This window comes from Pseudopodoces humilis, chromosome 5, assembly GCF_049639895.1.
Source record: "Pseudopodoces humilis isolate 2021_Gansu_Grassland_sample_001 chromosome 5, ASM4963989v1, whole genome shotgun sequence".
Lineage (NCBI taxonomy): Eukaryota > Metazoa > Chordata > Aves > Passeriformes > Paridae > Pseudopodoces > Pseudopodoces humilis.
Genome location: NC_142204.1, coordinates 4,774,777 through 4,788,683, shown reverse-complemented (window position 1 = coordinate 4,788,683; position 13,907 = coordinate 4,774,777). Strand labels below are relative to the sequence as shown.

The following is a 13,907-nucleotide window of genomic DNA, read 5'->3' as shown; positions in this document are numbered from 1 at the left end:
CAACCAAATAAAAACCCCAAAAAACCCCATTTTCAGCAGGGTCAGTTCCTGACAGTTTACTATGCAACTGATCTAATAGCACTGCTGATATAAAATGGATTATAATGGTTAGAAAGCAGCATTACTCTGTCAACAGCCACCTGAACGTAGCAAGATAAAGTAACTGTGAAACCACCGCCAGTTAAGCACCTTGAAAATCGTGTTTTCAGAAACTCAGTTTCTGGGTATTTTGTCTGACCACCACAAACAACTACAGGAATAAGGAAGCAAGTTATCCTCACTCAGGAAAGAAACATACCTCTCTTTATCTTGTCATCAAAAAAACTTCACAGTTCTGTACCACAATTCTGTATAAATGCAGCATCTGCTCCCAAGTCAATTCCACTTCCCTTGACTGCAACACTTTAATCCATGCAGCCTTCAAATTTATTTTCACCCTCCAAAATAAAGGAAAGTCATGCAGCTTCTCCATTGGCTGGAAGAAGAATTTGAACTTGACTGAGCAATGAATAAATTCCTGTTTACAAGAAAAACTGGCTTACTTGTATTACAACAAGGACACAATAATTTTTAGATGAGTTAAGGTGAATCTCTATTTAAGATGTTCTCCCAGCTGCATTGCTTTTTTGTTAATGCACTCAAAGCATTAGGAAAGAATATACTGGAACATCTGGAAAATGGATTCCATGATTGTGAAATCCAGTTTGTAAGCAGAAAAATCCCTCTTCTGGGAGAGAAAAGGAAATGGACAGCCAAAGCACTTCCAAAGGAGGAAGATGATGGCATTTTGCTTGCCTGCAGACTCAGTGTAGGTGAATGAAAACAGTTAAATGATCCATGCTTCCACAAGAAAAACACTGCCACTGAGTGAAGGCCAAGCCACTGGTGCACTCCTCACAACAAGGGTCCTTCTAGACACAGAGAGGCACATGCAAAGTTTGAGAATTAAAGTAAGTCCCCCAGCTGAACATGGCTACCCTTGGTGTTGGCACTCAAGAGGAGAAAGAAAATATCAGCAATCATTTCTACGAGACAGGAACTGCTTTTTTTCATTTTCACAGGAGTGTCTGCATCTCCCAGTGCATCTCCCAGGTGTTCCAACTCCAGCTGGCGCGGCGCAGCTCCATCAACAAAATGCATGGCTCATCTTTTACCACTGCTAGAATTGCCTGCACATGCAAACCCTCTAAAATGCATTCAGATCATCCCTTAATGTGAAAATTGCTCAGTCCCTCAAAGCCACCTGGAAAACATCTCATATTAGGCATAGAAGGTCCAGACATCTACACTGGTCCTATGTTTGGATGTCTCTCTTAAACAAGGCAGTATCATACCACTGTAAAGCAAAGCCTAAGAAACTTGGTATTAAACAGCTTATATACTGCTGAAAGAACTAATATTAAAAACCACAGAAAAGAGTTTTTAAAAAAATGCAAGCTGCAGCTTCAGAATCTCTGGAAATGCCACCAGTCTTCAGGTCAACACAAGTACAGTAAAAAAAGGAATGAATTTGACCTGCATGTTTAGTGAGGGAGATGGAAAGCCAAGGATCAGATAACTTTCCAATATACCAAATTGTATCTGCAGAAACTAGTTTGTCACATAAGCCAACATGAATGCTTGGTTTGCAGGCACGAGGCTGTCCAAGTGAAGTAGCTGTAGCATCACAGGAAAAGGACAAAAAAAGGCATCAGCTGTTGGTATGAGAAAAATCACAGGAACTACCCAAGACAGACTGGCTTGTGGTTTCCTCTGGGTTAGCAGAAATCATAGGAGTACTTTGCTGATCGCTTTAGAGCATTTGCCAGCAAATTACCACAATGGTTTCCTCTTAAGAATAAAGTGTGTTCCCAGATTAGGATCCTACATCACTGAAACAGGGAAGTTCTGTTATTGATTTTCATGGTTGTTAGAAAAAAATACAAACCAAATCCTTTGTAGCTGGTCTCTTCTGGAGCAAAAACCTTACCAGAAGCTAAAAGGCAGAGAGCTTTACAGCACCAAGCTAAAGGAAGTGCAGCATGGTAACTTTTGGCAAATGCTATCATTATAAACAGTGACCATGGTAACAACAGGAGGGTTTTTTCCCTCTAGACCCTGGTGGGGAAAAAAACCCCCATGGACATTTTCTGTGTGTGTACATATATTAGTCTTTGTACGTCATTACAATGTTTGTGTGTCAGGACTTTGCTTTAGAACAGCTGCTGGCTTACTTAGGGTAATGTATATTCCCATTGATTTCCTGCTAAAAAAGGAAACAGCACACACACAGTTTTTCTGTCTTTGCTTGTTGCCCAAAATGGAACACCTCTAAAAGGAAACCTGAAGAAGTTTTCAGCTCACAAACAAGGGGCAGAAAAGAAAGAGGATGCGACATAATAAATATAACAAAATTGTAATTGTCTTTTGATTTGTTAGTTCTGGTCAGGTTTTCTTCCAAGTACATCTGTTTAGAAACCACAGTTAAGTTACTTTACACTGCAACTAGCATGGGGGTGGTGGTAAAAAAAAGTAAAAAAATAAACTACTAAAAATGCTGTTAGTTTCTTTGGGATAGCTGATATCTTCTTTGGGAAATTGAAAGTCAACTTTTTTAAAGGATTACAGGGGTACAAATTCTTAACAAGTTATAAATCACTTTTCAAGTATACTGTGGCACAGGAAAATCTTCTGTGATGAAAGGAGTGTTTAGATCATGTACTAAAGTGGCACCACATTACTCATAACAACACTTGTCATGCAAAACTGAGGCCTTTGAACTCTCAGCACCACTTCAATCTCTGTTCAGCAGAACTGCCTGGACCAACTCACTGGTTATAACCAGGTCCTGTTTGCCTTCCTTAAAAATGGGGATGGCATGGTGGAGTAAGATTTCCAGCTTTTAGTCTTGGATCATAGACTTTTGCATCACTGTGCTTTATATTTGGGGTTTAAGATGCCCCCACCCTATTTAGGCACCTCTACTTTGCCTGCACAAAAGCATCACAACAATTTTGATGGGCAGGGGCCTCCAGGGGTCATCCAGCCCAACCCCCTGCTCTAAGGACCAGATGTCAATGGGAAATACAAAAAAAATCGTTCTCACTGAAACTTCATTATGAAGTCCTCACAAAAAGAGGCGTCGGAGTGATTTAATCTCTTCCTTGGAGAAATGCCAACAACCTCCTGGAAACCTGACTGTTTCTGCTGGATCATGGAGCAGCCAGTGCACAGGAAGGGCTGGAAACCACACATCACTTTCTCTGGTCAGTGAAGAGATCCACTAGGACACAACTATGAGGCACCCATCAGCCATCCATTTCTCAGCTACCAAAAAATCCCACCAACTACACTGGAGTCATATGAACATATTTGAGTTCTGAGTGTGTAAAATAAAAACTAATATCATGATTTCCTCTTGAAGATTCACTTTGAAGACAACTTTACCATATACTCATTGGTCTTGTGTAATATCTAACACACCCTTCTATAAAACTTCCCAAGAGCAAGCACAGGACAAATAAAATCAAACAGCCCCTTCAAACTCACCATGGTCTATCTGTGAGTCACTCCTAAGAGTAAGCATATTTTTACTGAAATCAGGATATCTTAAAATTCTGAATCAATGATGTATTTTCATTATTTTGTACCCCACTGCCACCCTCAATGAGGCACTGCTTTCAGATGCAAAAAAAAAATCCTGTGTTCTTGAGCATGGTCACAGTGTTTAATAAAAAAAGTGTATGTGGGAAAGCTTTGTGACCTAGAAAGGAGATGTACTGTATGAATGATGCACCAAACCCAGAGAGTAAGATGTCATTATTCTATTTATATCTATAAGCAGAGGAAAAATGAGTCCAGTAAAAAGATGAAATACTTCATGTACTGCAGGAATTTTTATTTACGTGAACAGATTTTAAAAAACCCAGCACCCAGACAGAAAGATTAATGTCCTTCTGATACAAAGAAAAAAATAATCAAATCTATAATGATCGAATCTCAGTCTTGGCCAATTTGTTCTCTTGTGTATTTAGTTTTCCACATCTCCAGATGTCTGACATGAAGCAAAAATATTTCAAATCCGTGGTTTATAAGTAGGATATCAAACCCATTTAAAAACTGTGTTTGACTGTTTCCAGCAATCCCACAAGGTACTTGGAAATACAGTGCTTTTTTTTCAGCTTTTCTTCAAGGAACACCTATTTTCTTTCCTCTCCTGTGGCTGCACACTGCCACAGCCGCGTGAGCCAGAGACACCAGCACAAGAGAGGTGTCAGAGCAAACCACACCCTGGGCACTTTATGGAATGGCTCTCAAGAGTTTGCGGAATACAATGCAGATTCTACACCTGCGATTTTATTTCAATTCAGATTAGATAAAGTGCAAGAAGGAAGGGAAGGATAACCCATCATTCCCAGGAAATCACAATGTAGGACAGTTTTAGTGTCCATACATCCTGCTGTATTCTCTCAGGTGTTTTTCCTGTTGTATTCCCCTTGTCCTGTTTGATCATCAAACAGCATCAACACTGAGTAGAGGAAGAGTTCCCTGAAATTATTACAGGACATCACTGGAGTCCATTTGTAAGAACTGTCATCATAACATGCATGTCTCTCTCTTATCCCTGCTCTTCATTTAAACCTTAACTCACACAAGTAAAAATCCTAGTGAACTGCCTCTCCCATTTTCATAACATTCTGTAAAATCACTGGCAAGCACAGGAGAGCTCAGGAACCCACTCAAACACATTGAACCTACATACAAAGACTAAGGGAGCTATCTTGTCTTTTGTAAGGCCCAGCCTTTCAAAAACGAAAACAAACAGAAAAAAAAATTAAAAAAAAAAAAAAAGGGAAAAGAAAAAGAAAAAACACATGCAAAATCAATTACCAGTTCTGCCTTTTTGAGCCTCTGGATGTAACAGTTCACAGACTCCCTCACATCACATGTTTACATGACAGCCCTTGTATGTTTTTTAGTCATGGAAAAAACAAAACCTTTGATGGCCATTTCAGCTGTCATCAAAACAACCAGAAACTTGTCTGCTTCCATTCTGCATTTCCTTCTCTGTATTCCCCACAGACTCACAGCATGCTCAGGAAGATACCCCCTCAGACTACCTTTCCTACTTCTGATTTGTAGTAAAATGAGAAGCTGCCGTAGTTTTTAGAAGGAAGTTTTCTGACACACACCTGCAACACATTCCCACCTCTACCAAGCAGGAGAAGCAGGTTCTCTTGGCAGGCTAAGGCTGACACAAGCACTGAGAAGGTCTAAGCCCTGGAAAGAAGGGATCCACTAGTAACCTACTGGAACATAACAAACTAATCACAAAGGAGTAACACTCACAGTGTAGAGGCACTACCAGAGAAGGGACACAACCTTCTAGTGCTTCACCAAAACAAAAATGCCAGTAAACAGCGCTGTTTATGCTTTTTAGCAGGCATCATCAGACTGTCTTAATGCTTGCAAAGGTTCAAGTACAGCTCACAGAATCACGGGAAGGGAACTCAGGAGGACATCTTGCCCAACTCCCCAACATTTAGTTGTAATAAACACAATTTTACAGCAGCTGACTCTAATCCTTTATTCATTAATGCAACCAACATCAGCTCCTTACAATCAAATGAAGGAACACAGACCTGACCAAAGGAGTTAAACACCCAACTTCATAAGCTTCCAACAGCAACAAAATCTGTTGCTCATTGATTTTTCCCACCTTTAATTTTGCCTGCATTTTTGAGTGGAAACTATTGTGTGGTTCACGTTCCAGCAGAATCCCAGCTGGGGGCTGCCAGCTCTGCACCCAGCCATGTGTTGTGTTCGGCGTGCTGGGAAATGTTTGGGACAGTCAGACCTAAGAGTGCCAACTCATGGCTGTGGAAAAATACCAAATGGTTACTGAGGAGAAAACTTGGATAAATCGCCAGTTGTACCCTGAGTGTTTTAGTCTTGTCTCCCCTTTTTCACTGAGTGTCTTCTCTTACAAAACTGCAGCTTTAGAGTTAGGACACTTTGTACTTTCCCCCCATATTACTAATTACTGCCACCAAGCCATGAAGAACTACCCCACACTAAGTAATTTTTCCTCCTTTTACATCATTACATTCTTTGGTTGGCTAGAGTCCTTTATTGAAAAAGAGGTAACGAAGTTTAGTTGTTTTTTGTATCTGGTTTATATACACACACAAAACCAAACCAGACACCATGCTTTCATGACAGGTTTACTTAAGCAACGAAGTTATCAAGTCCAGCTTTACTATTTTATTTTTTTTTTTTTTCATTTAGTCAGGTTTTAAAGCCAAACAACTTCTTTTAGTGAGAAGCAGCTTAGGACTACATGTAAACAGCAGCGTGAAAATAGGTCAGATTTTGACAAGTCTCTGAGTTACCTCACAGAAAGTCTGTGAGGAAATTGGAGATTTTCTGGGAAACTTACCCACATCATGTTTCCATTACTGAACAAATAATAAAATTATGAAAACAGGAAGGAGGTTTTTCACTGTAGCCTACTGTATTTGTTTCTTTGTATCCCACTAAATTTCCAATACTCTGCATACTTCTCAGTCCAATTATTTCTAGAATAAGAAACCCTGAATTTGATTTTTCTCAGTTTATATGCACAGTATTACAAATCATATGCTGTCATAACAAACCAACAGACAAGTCACCATGAAAAACCAAGTTGTTTGGTTTGGATTTTTTTCAACAAGCCAACCAATACCCATTATGGCAAAATAATTTATTTTTCAAGGAAGTAGAAGTGGCAAAGTCTAAAGGTTCAACCTCTCGTGTTTTTAAACTGAGATAGCTGATACAGGCATATAGGAGGTCACAAATTATAGGAATGCTTTTAAGAAAGCATCTGGGAAAGAGTAACTTTGGTACAAATTGAGCACATGGGAAGATCCCCTGACCTACCAAAAAAAACTAGAAAACATCTGGCTTAACTTCACAATTTGTGGAATTCCACAGGGGCACAACCAGAAATGTGTCCCCTATCTGCAACAACCAAACTGTTTTACCACTTCCAGGACTGATTCATTCAAGTGAAAACATGGAAACAGAGCAAGAAGTCCTTTTAGGATATGCAAAATACCCCAATGTCGGAAAGGTAAACAGAGCCACGAGCTGAGGTGGGGCCTGCAATTTCCCCTGCACGGGTTCTACCCTAGAAGGATTTGACAAATCCATGCTAACATTTGATGCTCAAATGCCAGCCAGAAAACAAATCTCACTGAAATCCTTGCAGGCCTTCACTTTTTTCTGCTGGGCTCAACACTTCAACAGAGCTAAGAGTTCTTAAGAGCTCATCTGGTTTAAGGCCAAAGTATCCAGTGTTTTACTCAATCATGTTGATAAAGAGGATTATCAGCCACTTACTTAACACACTCTTCTGCAGTGTTTCCATCCCTCTGACTGCTCACCTATTTGTGCTGAAGATAACCTGTTTTACAATATGTGCAAGTTAATAATTCTCACCAGTGTATAAGGTGTACACCATGTGCTTGGTAGAGACAAAGACTTGGTGTGCCCCATAAAGCTTTCCATCAAGGCAGTCACATTAAAAAAAAAAAAAAGAAAAAAGACAAACAAAAAAAAAACCCAAAAAAAGAAATAAGGGAAATATGGAAAGCTGAATTTAGCAATTTTTTTGAACCCCACCTTCACACAAAATCTTAAATATCTCTGAGGAAATATAAGGAGAATCTGTTATAATTTTTTTTGTACTGGCAATTTTAACAAAATCTAGAATAAAAGCAAGCAAGGGCCTGAGCCACAGTATTCCAAGCAAACCTCATTAGAGCAGATTGGGAATGGAGCTGTGCCAGCTGAACACTCCGTGATCCCCAGAAGCACAGCATACGTGCACTTTTGTGTGACCTTCACAGACACTGCCATAGGCTCTACACCTTCAAAAATTCAAATAGTGCCTAAGGACAGAGATATCAGTGTTCACACTTCTTTTGCAGTGGTTTTGTAATGGGAGACCTTTAATTTACTTCAGATTTTTTAGGCTTCCCTCACATTTTAAGAAACTTGCAGTTTAAATAAAGCAGAATGCAATTTGATTTAAAACTCTCCATTTCTTCACCTGCTGCCATTTGAAAGGAGGCACCTTCTATTTCGTATGGAATGAATGCAAACAAGTCTCATGAAGATCTTTTCCATTCTTTGAACAACCACCAATGAAACTCATGTCTGCATCTTTTTGGTCCTGAAATGCAATCTGAGGTCAAGCTGAACATTTCTTAATTAATTCAACTTTCAGGGCTTACAAGTCTAAATAAGTTTTACAGTAGTTGAGGTTCTCTCTCGAAAAAATCCATCAGTAGCCATCTCAGAACTACGTCAAGATCGTCCCTTGCACTTGGAGGAGAAAATAAAGCAAATCATACCAAATCCACTAGTTATACCTGTGAGTGACATGTGGAAAGAGAGCTTGAAACTCACAAACCCTAAAGATTTAGTGTTTTGGGTTTTTTTTAAATAGATGCATTCACTTACGTGAAATCATAGAATCACAGAATATTCTAAGTTGGAAGGGACCACTAAGGATCACTGAAGTCCAGCTCCTGGCCCAGCACAGGACATCCCACCATGTTCCTGAGAGAGTTATCCAAATGCTTCTTGAACTCTGTCAGGCTTGGGGCTGTGACCACTTCCTGGGGAGCCTGTTCAGTGCCTGACCACCCTCTGGGTGGAAAACTTTCCCCTCATAACTTCAGAACATTTATTATCATGATTTTCAAATTCTTCTCCAAGCTCTAAGATGTGTCGTTGGCCTAGAGTTTCTTGGCTTTTAACACTGTAGTTCTGTAGATTTGAGTTCTGATACATGAAGGTTGTATATGATTACTCATGCATAAAAGTGAAATTAATCCAGGCTGCTCCAATTACAAGCTGTAATTCCAGTAGAGGGAGAAGTCATTAGGTTCCAGATTCAAGGGCATCCCTTTGGGGAACTTCCATAAACTTTAACTACGGGGGCAATAAACACGGAGTGACAGTTCACATTAACTGAAATAATAAAACAGTGAGGTCATTTCTCTATAATGCTTATCAAAATTTTATCTCAAGTAAATGATTTATGGCACCCATCAGGGCTACTCCTCTTTCTGCCTCGCAGTCAGACATTCTCTTAAGGAGAGATACCTTTCAAAAAGAAGAAGAGACAATCTTCCCTGAATTTCTCAGCTGGCAGTCTCCAATAGATAAGATAATGTTGCAAGCAGACACCGACTGCTTATTTCCACTCTGAGGGACTCGGTGCACGTCTACATGCAAAGAACATTTTTATTTACCTTCTCCACTGCTCTGGTCATACAGAGATCAGAAGCCACAACCTGCTCTCCTCTCCTGATTACTTCCAGCACTACCACAGGCTCTTCAAGCATTGTTTCGTTCAACCCAGAGATGGTGGTTTTCCAGGCAGAGAAAGGAAATCAAGCACAAGCAGTCTGTAAAAGACTTCACAAACTGAATTCCTGAATTCAGAAGAGCCCTAAGGTACTTGTCTTAACACTGAAATGAGCTGGGCCGCTGACTTCAACCACATCACTGAACTGGATCTCCTCAATTTGTGCAATGCTCAAAACTCCAGATTATTTTGACAGGAATGCTGGGGGACCCAGGAGCGCTCGTCCTCAGTAGCAGTTACGTAAATCCACCAGGCGTTAATCTTTCCTTGTCTAGGATGAAGTCTGTCATCTGATACTGCCACCAAAGCTATTTCTCCAAAGTAAACTCTGTAACTTGCACAAGCTAACACCTTAGCCTGTTTATTTACATTTTTCTTTAACGACTGCTGCGTCTAAAATTCTATAGGCAAAGAAATTTTAAAAAATCAAACAAAACCAAAAAAACCCCAAACCCTGCATTGCACTTCCTTGTCTTCTTCTTTCCTGCCCACTGCACTTTACCATGAGGAAAAGGGAGAGCTCTATTCCAAATCAGGGGAGAGAGGAACAGAGAGGTCAGGAGATACGCCCACATCCTGCAGATAGTCATTGCAGAAACAGTGTGAGAATCTGGATGTGAATATTAAAACAGTCACTAATTAAAACATTCAAAATGCCCACACATTTTTTTCCTTCTGATGTTCTTCATTATTGACACTATATGTGAGGCTGCATTTTGCAGCCCTTGTGGGTGGGCATAGGTCATCCTCTGCTTCTGTATATTCTATTTTCCCCATGAGAGGCTTATGCAATATCCTGATGTTCAAACAATAACAGAGTCATGGAAAATGTGCACTCGCATGAAAACTTTAGGAGGGGGATGGGATGAGATGGAGAGCTGTCCCATTATACTCAAAAGTTTCAATTTAAACCAGCTGTACAATAAATAACTTCCTGCACTTTGCCACAAAGACGCTGCAAAGGATACTCTCTGAAAACAAATATTTTTGGGTCAAGTGTGTATATCCACTACAACGATAACACTTCCTGCAAGCTCAGCAACAGCCACATGGGATTCTGCACAGCCTCACCAGGTTCCAGTGTTGCTCTACTTCAGAAGCAGGACCTGGCTTGCTGTCTCTCACCATAGCATTTCAGCCTGCTCAAGTAGCTCTCCTCGATGTTAAGAGAGAGGGCTTCCCTAGGGAAACCTGTCTGCAATCTCTTGTCCTTGTGCCAGTGGGAAAGCCCAAGCCTGACTCCATGGCCACAGTACATGTACATGCCCAGTCCATACAGATGTTTTCATGTGAATTTCAGGATGAAATCATCTCAGTCTTTTCCCTTCAGCTGTAAAATGAAAGGAACTGAATTGAGACCCTTTCTCTTTCCTTCACCCACCCATCTTTTCACGTAACTTATAGGAAATCAGTTCCTTTCACCTTTCTATATCCTGTGAAAAATTTGTCCCCAGAAGGCTAAAGTTTTAGAGGTCAGGGCAAAACACATATTTATACAAGGTAAAAAAAAATGGAATTTGTGTGACTGGAAGAAACTCAGCTAAAAACAAATACTTCATGATCCATCACCATAAATGGAATGCTTTCTGCCATGTAAAGACACCCATGACCAAAACTCACTAACAAGACACCATGGTGTGCACAAATTATGCAGAATTATTATCTATTTTCAGATAATTTAAATACTTAAAGATAACTACTACACATTTCTATTTTATTAGATAATGCAAAGTATTTGGGTTCTTTGTTTCTGCATGGCATCACTTAAAGTATGATGAGCTATGACCTAATGCAAATCTTCTGGTATTTCATATTTCCCCCTAGAAGTTTTGATGCCTACTGAAAGGTAATGATGGGGAAGTATCTGTTTTCATTTTAAGGTAAAGTTTTCAGTGACAACAGCCTAGGAAAAACTTGAGAAATGTACCAGGAAAAAAACCCCACAACAAAACAAAACAAAGCACAAACAAAACAAAAACTCACAAGACAAATAAAAGCAATGTTTGATATTAACAGGTTTATACAGTTTCATATTAACAGGTATATACACTCTAACTTCAAGGTTTCTTTCTCTCTTTTTATAACTTGGGGATGACATGGCTCATTCAGGCAGCTGTCACAATAATTCATAACATATTTGGCTGAAAGAGTGGAGTTGTATTTCTTTGCTATAAAACTTTTTGTGTTTGTTCCGAAATTTCCCATACACTTTTTTTCCAGCTAAGGCAGTGGGCAAACATGCCTGATCAAACAACCATGCAAAAATATGCATTGCATATCTAACCTGAATCTGTCTGTCAAGTCTTTGGGGCTTCAACAGCTTTAGCTATGACAAACTGACTTTCCTCAAAATCCATTGTTTACCACGGAAGGGTTTTATAAGACACTTACATAGAGCATCAATGCCAAAGAGAAGCCATGCTGGCACAGCACAAACATTTTCTAGCTCCTGTAGTGGCAGGAGGATGCTCTGCTAGAAGATATCAGGCATGTATGACCTCCAATGACCCACAATAGCTGCGCAAGTCCTGCACCTCAGAGGCCACGTTCCCTCTGGACTTCTTACCTTGATCCATAAAAGCACGGCAAATTGTTGCTGATCCAGGCAGCTCAGCTGTTCAAGACATCACAGTGAAGAAATGTACCATTAAATTACTTTTCCATGCACAGTTTATAGGTGCTGGTAGTCCATGCTGGGCTGTAAAAAAATGGGGGGATTGTTCCTTATGAGCTTTGTGCAGACAGCTTGTGTGAGTGTTAGACAAACACCATACAGGCTATGGCAAGAGAGCAAGGATGTTGAAATAAAAGCATCACTTCTTTCCTGCTGTCACATGCTCTGTGGCCATAGAACTTCACCAAATAGTCAGTCTCTATCTATATTGAGGGGGTTTTAAACCCAATGTTTTCTATTTTTATCTTATGGGCAAAAAGGGGAAAGAATCTTCTCCCCTTCATACGAAATGTCTGTACTGATTATCTCCTTACCTTCCTTTGAAATCCAGCATTTAGACTATTTTCTTAAAGGAGCAGGTCACTAGACACCCTTCAATGGTCCTGCTAAACAAGTCAGATGCCTTTTTATTTTTAGGGTCAGATGCCTTTTTATTTTTATTTTTAAAAGAGCCTCTAGAAGTAGAAAGCAAAACCAACAGCAGCTACAAAACTTGTCAGCAGAAAGACTAAAATGATCTCCAAAGTATGGCTTTAGGTAACCTCACAAATGTCAACCTCTGCCCTCTTGCTCAGCTTCTGTCCTCCAAAGCCACCATCAATATTCTCTGCAACCTGTCACTCCATTGATTTTCCAGCTTTCAGACTCTCTCAGCATTATCATAATGATAATAGCTATTGGAGATTTTCCTGCTATTCATTAATAATCATAAGCCATCAGTTGTTGAGATTATTTGAAACAGCAAATTTACAGAAAGTCCTTCATTTGCTTTTAGCAATTATCTCAGCATCCCAGCCAGCCACAGAAGTGCTGGGGTCTGACAGCTTCAGCACAATGAGATCCAGGAATCTTCAGATTCCTTTCTGAGGAGATTCAGTGTGCTGGCACTTACAGTCCTCTGCCAGGGGCTTAGTGGTGATTATTTAGAATAAACCACAGTCACCTCTGGGCAATCTCCAAGGCTTTTGGCCCTGCCTTAGCCCAGCCCCTTCTGGCCTCTCCTGCACCTGAACCTCTCTGGCCACAGGTCCCTGCACACACACCCCTCCAGTGGTTTTCCCCTTTAGTCAGTTTTTCTCATCTGAGGGGAATTTTCTACCAGTGAAGCCATTAAAATTGACTTATCCTGACTAAATCTTGATGGCAAAATGGACCAGGTTTGCTGGCAAAGCATGAAGATAAGCTGACACAAAATAATCAGCATAAAAATGGTGCTTTTCATTCCTGTTTGATGAAAGTTTTCAAATCAAGACATCAAATGCTCAGCATAGCAAACATCTGCAGACAACTAGGAGCAGGAACACACCTGGCTTATTGTTGAATTTACCTTAGAGCCCTCACACATAGGACAGAAATCACTCCATGACTGGATATAACAAATCACACATCAAACATGCAAAATAAAACCTCAAAAAGAAGCCAATCTGACAAGATTAGCATTCTCTCCACCTTTTTTTCTTTTTCCCCCCAGTAAAATCTCCACATGTTTTTCCTCATTTATTCTTATAAACCTCAGCTTTAAAAACACTGTGAGCATAAGAGTTTACATTTTATCTCCTCCCCTGCTGAAACTGGAGCCTGTGGTGAAGTGGAAAGAAGTGGTGATTATTAATTCACTGCCCCACACACAGAAGGATCAATCATCACTTTTGGATAAGCAGAGATGTTAGAGAGAGAGAGGGGGAGTGTGTGTGTCTGTGTGTATGAACACACACACACACATATATGGTAACAACTGGTTTTTCACTTTTCAAACTATTTGCTTTGAGACTGGAACATTCTGATCCTGGCAAAATGACGCAACTTATTAGTGGCAAGAAGTGACTCAGTGCC

At 40.1% G+C, this 13,907-nt stretch overlaps 1 protein-coding gene across 5 annotated transcripts in view; it reads right to left on the bottom strand.

Annotated features, from left to right (window-relative positions):
* Positions 1–13,907, bottom strand: part of PDE3A (phosphodiesterase 3A) — a 228,525-nt gene that overhangs the window by 148,477 nt on the left and 66,141 nt on the right. The window contains exon 1 of one of the 5 annotated variants that reach the window (XM_014256062.2): positions 11,967–12,042. The exons of the other annotated variants lie outside the window; for them this stretch is intronic. The gene's annotated coding sequence lies outside the window, so the exon portion shown is untranslated. Of the gene's footprint in view, positions 1–11,966; positions 12,043–13,907 lie in introns of those variants that run through there. 5 annotated transcript variants of the gene reach the window in all.